Genomic DNA, 7,598 nt, shown 5'->3' on the forward strand with positions numbered 1-7,598 from the left:
CAAAAAATAGGGCTGGAATGATGGTTCAACAGTAAATAACATTTGCTGCTTTTGCAGAGGATCAGTATTTGGTTCCCAGCACCCACAGGTGACTTAAAACAACTGTAACTCCAGTTACAAGGAATCTGAGACACTCTCTTGCCTCTAAGGGCACTGCATGCATATGATACACTTACATATATGCAGGCAAACACTCATACATATAAAATAAAAATAAATAAGCCTCTCGCCCGGCGTGATGGCACACACCTTTAATCCCAGCACTCACTCGGGAGGCAGAGGCAGGCAGATCAATGTGAGTTCGAGACCAACCTGGTCTACGTATTGAGTTCCAGGCCAGCTGGGGCTACAGGGAGACCCTTTCTCAAAAAGACCAAAAAACAAACAAAATAACTAAAAACAAACCAAATAATAATAATAATAATGGCACTGGGCATGGTGGTGCATGCCTTTAATCCCAGCACTCAGGAGGTAGAGGCAGGTGGATCTTTGTGAGATAGAGGCCAGTCTCATTGACATAGCAAGTTTCAGGCCACCTGGGGCTATAGGGAGACCCTGTCTCAAAACCAAGCAACAAAATAATAATAAAATATTAATGGCAGGCTGGAAAGATGGCTCAGTGGTTAAGAGCACTGGCTGTTTTTGCTCAGGGCCTGGGTTCAGCTCCCAGCACCCACATGGTGGCTAACAGCTATTCATAACTCCAGTTCCAAGGGATCTGACACCCTCTTCTGGCTTCTATGAGCATTGTACACATATAGTACACTTATATATGTACAGGTAGAACACTCATAAAATAAAAATAAATAATTAACTGGGCACGGTGGCACATGCCTTTAGTCCCAGCACTGGAGAGGCAGCAGGCAGATCTCTGTGAGAAGAGCCTGCAGGCAGAGGGAAGGTTGTGAGCAAGGTAAGTAGCCTATGAGGGGGTCTAAGTGCTGGGGAAGAGACTGGGAAGCCTCATTTCACCTCCAGCTCAGGGTGTAAGGAAGGATCGATCATTAGCTACTTCATGTCACTATGATGAAATAGCTGGCAGAAACAACTGAAAGGGGAAAAGATTTATTTAGCTCATGGTTTCAGAGGACTTTCCCATGGTGATGGGGAAGACACCCCACAGCAGCTCAGTTGATGGAGGCAGAGCTTATGTTAAGCCATTGTTCACATCAGAGCAGACCAGGATGCAGACTGCCACAGGAACCAGAGGCCAAGAAGAGCCCTGTGACCTACTTCCTCCAGCTAGGTCCCACATTCTGAAGGTTCCACAGGCTCCCTAAACAGTGCCCCAAGTATGCAAAACAGGAGCCATGGGGGTCATTTTCAGACTTAAGCTATAATGGAGGAGAAGGATCTTAAACAATTGCAAACACTAAGGATGACTGGCAGGCTGCAGGCCTGCTGCACTGGGTATGCATAGGAAGAAAAGGCCTGAACTTGGGGAAGACAGAGAACAGGTGGTAGAAGACAGAGACAGAAAGGAAGGGAAGAGAAAAAACAGCGGGGACTATATCAGAGAACATGTGGGAGAATCTTTTTATAATCCCAGCGAGAATTACTGTAATTTGGCTGTTTTTCTGAGCAAAGTCTGTGGAAAGAGATAAAAAAAGATTCAGGAAAAATCTAGAAAAATCAGCTCTCAATATATGTAGAAAGGAGAGCAACGAACAGACTGGGTTGAAATACCACATTATGTGTGTGTTTTGTCTATGTGCAGATACATCACAAGTACATCATGGTGCCTGCAGAATTCAAGAGATGGTATCAGATCCCTTGGAGTTAGAGTTATAGGTGGTTGTGAGATGCCTGACACAGGTCCTGGGAACTGAATCTGGTCCTCTGTAAGAACAGTACAAACTCTTAACCTCTGTGCCATCTCTCCAACCCTGTAACAGTTAATCTTGATTGTCAACTTGATAGGGTCTGGAATCAACTCAAAGACATGTCTCTGGGTGAGTCTGTGACAGCATTTTCAGTCCAGATGTAAACAAAATAACCCCACAACCATGCATGTGCATGCAGCCCTAGTAAACTCAGTGGATTACTGGGGGGAAAATTCATGAAAGTAGGAGGGGGATGTACTGGGAAGAAGAGTTCTAGAGGAATAGGAGGGGATAAGAGGGGAATGGGTGATTCTGCTCAGAATTCATTATAAAAATATAAAAGGGGCATGGACAGTGCCTGAGGAGCAACACCTGAAGTTGACCTCTGGCTTCGGTATACATGCATATACATGCAGAAACACACATGTAACACATACACACAATACATGCATGTATATGCATACACATACATATATACACACTTCACATGTACACACATGTCTACACACATGAACAAAGACACATGTACATGCTCACTCATGTGTATGCATGTGCACACACAAACACAGGCACACTTACACATGTACACACATACATAAACACGCATGCATACACACACATGTGAGTGCATGCATGCACACATGTACACTCATGCACACATGTACACATGCACACACATCCCTTTGGGGTATTCAGGTCATGTAGGCTCCATCTCTCTGCATGTCACTAGCAGCAGCTTAACAAGAGGCTAGAGGGAACTGCTAGGCCTTTTATGTTTTTGCTCTTTGGTCCATGGGAAGACACAACACTTGTTCTGTCTAGCGGGGCCCAGTGTCCAGGGCAACACCTTAGAAGAAAAGACAGGACCCTCATCAGAACTTTTTCTGCTATATACAGAGGAGAAAGAAGCTGAGAGGGAGAGAAAGAGAGGAAGAGAGAGAGAGGGAGAGAGGGACAGAAGAAGGAGAGGGGCTGGGAGAGGGAGAGGGAAAAGAAGGAGAGGGAGAGCAAGCAGAGAGACATAGAGACAAGGGGAGGGGAGATGGAAGAGAAGCAGAGCTCTGAAGCACAACAACAGGTCAGGGGACTTGGAAATGGGATCTTTTAGGACTGAGAATGGGAAGGAAGAAGAATGCAAACCAGGTCCACCAGCCTCTACCTCAGGGTCTAGGACAACCCAGGAATTCTTTCCGTAAGTTCTGTTCTACTCAAGGCTGTCAAGGAGCTTTCTGTATCTTACATTTAATCATCTCAGCCTAAGACACTCATGATTTATCTTTGCTACTATTTACATTGTTTTTATTTTTATTTTTTGGTCTTTTTGAGACAGGGTCTCCCTGTAGCCCCAGTTGGCCTAGAACTCACTATGTAGACCAGGCTGGCCTTAAACTTACAGAGATCCACCTGCCTCTGCCTACTGGATGCTGGGATTAAAGGTGTGCACCACCATTATATTTTAATACAATTTTAATTTTGAGAATTTCAATTTCATACATAAATATTGCATTTGCATCATTTCTACCAGTCCCCCTCCAAGTCCTTCCAAGCCCCCGTCCTCGTAATTTCTCAACTTCTTCCTTGATTATTATTGTTACATATACATATTTATAAATATGCATATAGTGGTGCTTGTGTGTATGTGTGTGTAGGATTGACCACTTAGGGTTGGATGACTATGATGGGTGTCAACTTGATTGGATCTGGGATTAACTGAAATGAAAGAGATCTTCTTGATTGGATCATCTAAAGCCAGAAGACACACCCTAAATGTGGGTGTTACCTTTCTGATGGCAGCCGGTATAAAAGGCCAAGGCAGAGAACACCTGGCTTCTTGCTGCTTCCCTTCTCTCTCTCTAGTGAGTTTGTCTTGCTGCTGTAGACTGAAGACTAGCTGATCTTTTGGAATTCGTCAGACCTTCAGCACCAGATCAGGACTACTGAGACATCCAGCCTTGTGGACTGAGCGACTATGGATTCTCAGCCTCTCCAGTTTGGTGCAGCCATTGTTGGACTACTCGGACTCTACCCTATGAGCTAAGCTGATAAATCTCTATACATACACACACACACACACACACACACACACACATATGTATATATTCATTCTACCAGTTCTGTTTCTTTAGAGAACCCTAATACAATAACCTATCAGAGGGCCAGTCCCTGGAGAAAACTGATTCTCCCTCCCCTAGCATCCATTGATTGCCTATAGCTCTTCACATTGGGTGGGATTCTGTGGCATCCCCCATCCACCTTGGCATGTAAACTGGTTTTGTCATTATGCAGATCTCATCAGACTACCATACTATGGAGAGTTCATGGGTTCAGCTTCCCTATCATATCTCGAATGGACTGACTAGCAGCAGGTGTCTTGTCTCGCTGACTCTTACGTTCTTTCTGCCCCCTCTTCTGTGATGCTTTCTGAGCCTTAGGTGTAGAGGTTGCATAGTTTTTAATTTTTCAAACTAAAATCCAATAGAAAAAAAGAGAGAGAAGTCTGAGGGACAAGTGCAGCTTGCTGCCTTTGCTTTTTTAAGAAATATTTTATTATTTTTATTTTATGTGTATGAGTGTATTGTCTGCATGTACGTAAGTACACCTGTGCCATGCAATGCCCATGGAGGTCAGAAGAGGACATCGGATCCACTGGAACTGGAGTTATGGATAGTTGTTAGCCACCATGTGGATGCTGGGAATGGAACCTAGATCCTCTGTCAGAGTTGCTGGTGCACTTAACTGCTGAGCTGTCTCTCCAGCCCCTGCCTTTGCTTCTTGGTGACTGCATAGGTCCCCACTGCCACCCTTGCCATCCTTCACCTCCATCAGGCTGCAGCGTCTCCAGCCTTCCAACATGGACTGAAGACTCGCGAGTCTCCAGGAATCCTCCAGGCTTTCAGTGCCAGACTGGGACTGTTGAGACATCCAACCTCATGGACTGTGCAGATAGGAGGAAAGCCATTGTTGGACACAGTCCATACTGTGTAAGCCAATCTAATAAATCACCTTTTATGATATTCATTTTATCTATCAGTCTGTTCCCCTGATAACCCTGACACAGGTTCTAAGACACATTCCATAGCAGGCAGTGCCAGTGTATACTTCACAGTGGAATGACTATAGCTACAATGCGATATGTATTTTACAAAGCTAGAAGAAGCTGGCGTGGTGGAATGTGCCTATAATTCCAGCACCTGAGAGGCAGAGATAGAAGGATCATGAGGTCAGACTGGACTGCAGAGTGAGTTCAAGCCAGCCTGGGCTATCAAGTGATATTGTGTCTCTGAAATGCTACAGAAACAAATTTGAATATTTTTTGCCATAAAGATATGATCATGGAAGTTGGAGAGGTGACTCCACAGTTATGAGCACTCACTGCTCCTGCAGAGGACCCAGGTTCGATTCCCAACATTCACATCAGTTTGTTCACAACAGCCTATAACTTCAATTCCAGGGGATCCAGCACCCTTTCCTGGCCTCTGTAGGCACCTGAAGGCATGTGCACACACTCGCGCGCACACACACATAACTAAAAATACAATAATTCTTTATGAAAATATAAATGTGGGTCGGGAATGGTGGTGCACACCTTTAATCCCAGCACTTGGCGGGCGGAGCAGGCTGATCTCTGTGAGTTCAAGGCCAGCCTGGTCTATGTAGTGAGTTCCAGAACAGCTGGGGCTACAGAGAGACCCTGTCTCAAAAAGACCAAAAAAAAAAGAGAGACAAATGTTTGTGAAGATCAATAAGCTTGTCTTGTGTCTAAACATCACACACTATACACATGAATTGAAAAAGCACGTGTTTCCCCTATAAATATGTCCAATTTATATGTATTAATATAGTAGTTAAAAATAAATATAAGCCAGGCCTGGTGGCACATGCCTTTAATCCCAGAACTTGGGAGGCAGGCAGAGACAGGCAGATCTCTATGTGATCAAGGCCAGCCTGGTCTACATGGTGAGTTCTAGGCCAGCAGGGACTACAAGGAGACTCTGTTTCACACACACACAAAAAAAAGGATTTTTCAAGCTCCTGTGTTAAAGGAAGACACCAAACACAAAGTTACACCAGTCATCTAGCGAGGAGTTGAGGATATCAACACAGAAGCAGCTGAGCAGAACTTTTAAGGAATCTTGGGGTCAGCACAGAGCGAGTGTAGATAACTGTATCAGCACTCTTCTCATTGGTGTGACAAAAGCTCCTTTATTTTGATTCATTGTTAAGGGATTCAGCCCTTTCCCTCGTTGGATGTCTGGAGACGAGATGGGTCACCAGCAGCTCTACTGGAGTCACCCGCGAAAATTCGGCCAGGGTTCTTGCTTGTACTGCGCCTGCTCTAACCGCCATGGTCTGATCCGGAAGTATGGGCTGAACATGTGCGGACAGTTTCTGCCAGTACCTGAAGGCCATAGGCTTCATTAAGTTGGACTAAGTGATCTTGAATGAATGAATTCAAGACCATCTACGCAGTGAAAGGGATCCTGCTTGTCTTTGTACATAAATAAAAAAAATTCAAGTCCTTCAAAAAAAAAAAAAAAAACTGGGGTGGATGTGGCTCAGTGGCAGGAGCAAGAGGCAGCTGGTCAATCACATTGCATCCACAGTCAGGAAGCAGAGAGAGATGACTTACCTCACATTTTTATTCAGTCTAGAACCTCAGCCAAGAAATGGGTGCCACTTGTTTAGGGTGGATCTTCCCACCTTGATTAAACCAGTCTAGAAACTCCTTCACAGACATGTTCAGAGATTTGTCTCCTTCGTGATTCTAGATCTTGCCAAGTCAACAGCATTAACCATCACAGGAATGGTGGCAAGTTCCAGGAACAATGAAGTTTTCTCAGGAGCAAAGAATGTGGGGGTGGGGGGGCTAGGGGGATGAAGGGGAGGATAGAGAGTGAGTGAAACAAGGTAAGGTCAGAAAGATGGGCTAGGGAGATAGTGTGAAGACATTTTGTGGCATACTTTAAGATTACTCTGGGTACCTGTGTTTCTGTAAGTGTGGTCTAAGGGTTCTTGTTTATTAGTGTCATTCCCCCCACTATGGCTCTTAACAGTGTAGTTCCTGGACTAGCAGCATCAGCATCACCAAGCACTTGATAGAAGTGAGCATCCTTGAACGCCACCACAGACTTACAGAATCTGAAATCCTGCAAGCAAAGCTTCATGGGTTTTTGATGGTGATGGTGAATGCTTTGGCGGCTCTGGGGATCAAGCCATTGTCTTATGGGTGCTGCACTCTGCCTCTGAACTACACCGTAGTCCCACAATCTGTGTTTAAACAAGTCCTTAGGGTAACTGTGGTGCAAATTCACATTGGAGAACCACTGACCTAGGCACTTGATAAAACAGACAACTTTGGCTCCCAGCCCAGGCTTTCAGACTTACAATCTTAGGGGTAAGGAGCCAGAAAATCCCCTTTCATCAATCTTCCCTAAGTAGTTCTGATTCTAAAATTTGAAAATGATAGGTCTAAATGGTGTGTCATCAAAGGAAGATTTTAGAATACTCAAGGAAGGAGCTGGAGAAATAGCTTTGCAGTTAAGAGCACTAGCTGCTCTTCCAGAGGACCCAAGTTCAGTTCCCAGCACCTACATGCAGGCAACAACCAGTTGGAACTCCAGTTGCAGGGGATCTGAGGCCCTCTTCTGGCCTTCATGGGCAAAACACTCATATACTTATATAGTAAATATAAATACATTAAAATCTTTTTAATTAACATTTTTAGTTAAAAAAATATTCAAGAATATGTCAGGCCCTGGGGCATCACTAAAAGAA

At 44.5% G+C, this 7,598-nt stretch overlaps 1 pseudogene; it reads left to right on the forward strand.

The window, feature by feature from the left end:
- Nucleotides 1-6,086: 6,086 nt before the first annotated feature.
- Nucleotides 6,087-6,255, forward strand: LOC108490747 (annotated as a pseudogene).
- The last annotated feature ends 1,343 nt before the right edge of the window (nucleotides 6,256-7,598 follow it).

This window comes from Nannospalax galili, unplaced genomic scaffold (genome assembly GCF_000622305.1).
Source record: "Nannospalax galili isolate Female #2095 unplaced genomic scaffold, S.galili_v1.0 scaffold114, whole genome shotgun sequence".
In the NCBI taxonomy this organism is placed as follows: Eukaryota; Metazoa; Chordata; class Mammalia; order Rodentia; family Spalacidae; genus Nannospalax; species Nannospalax galili.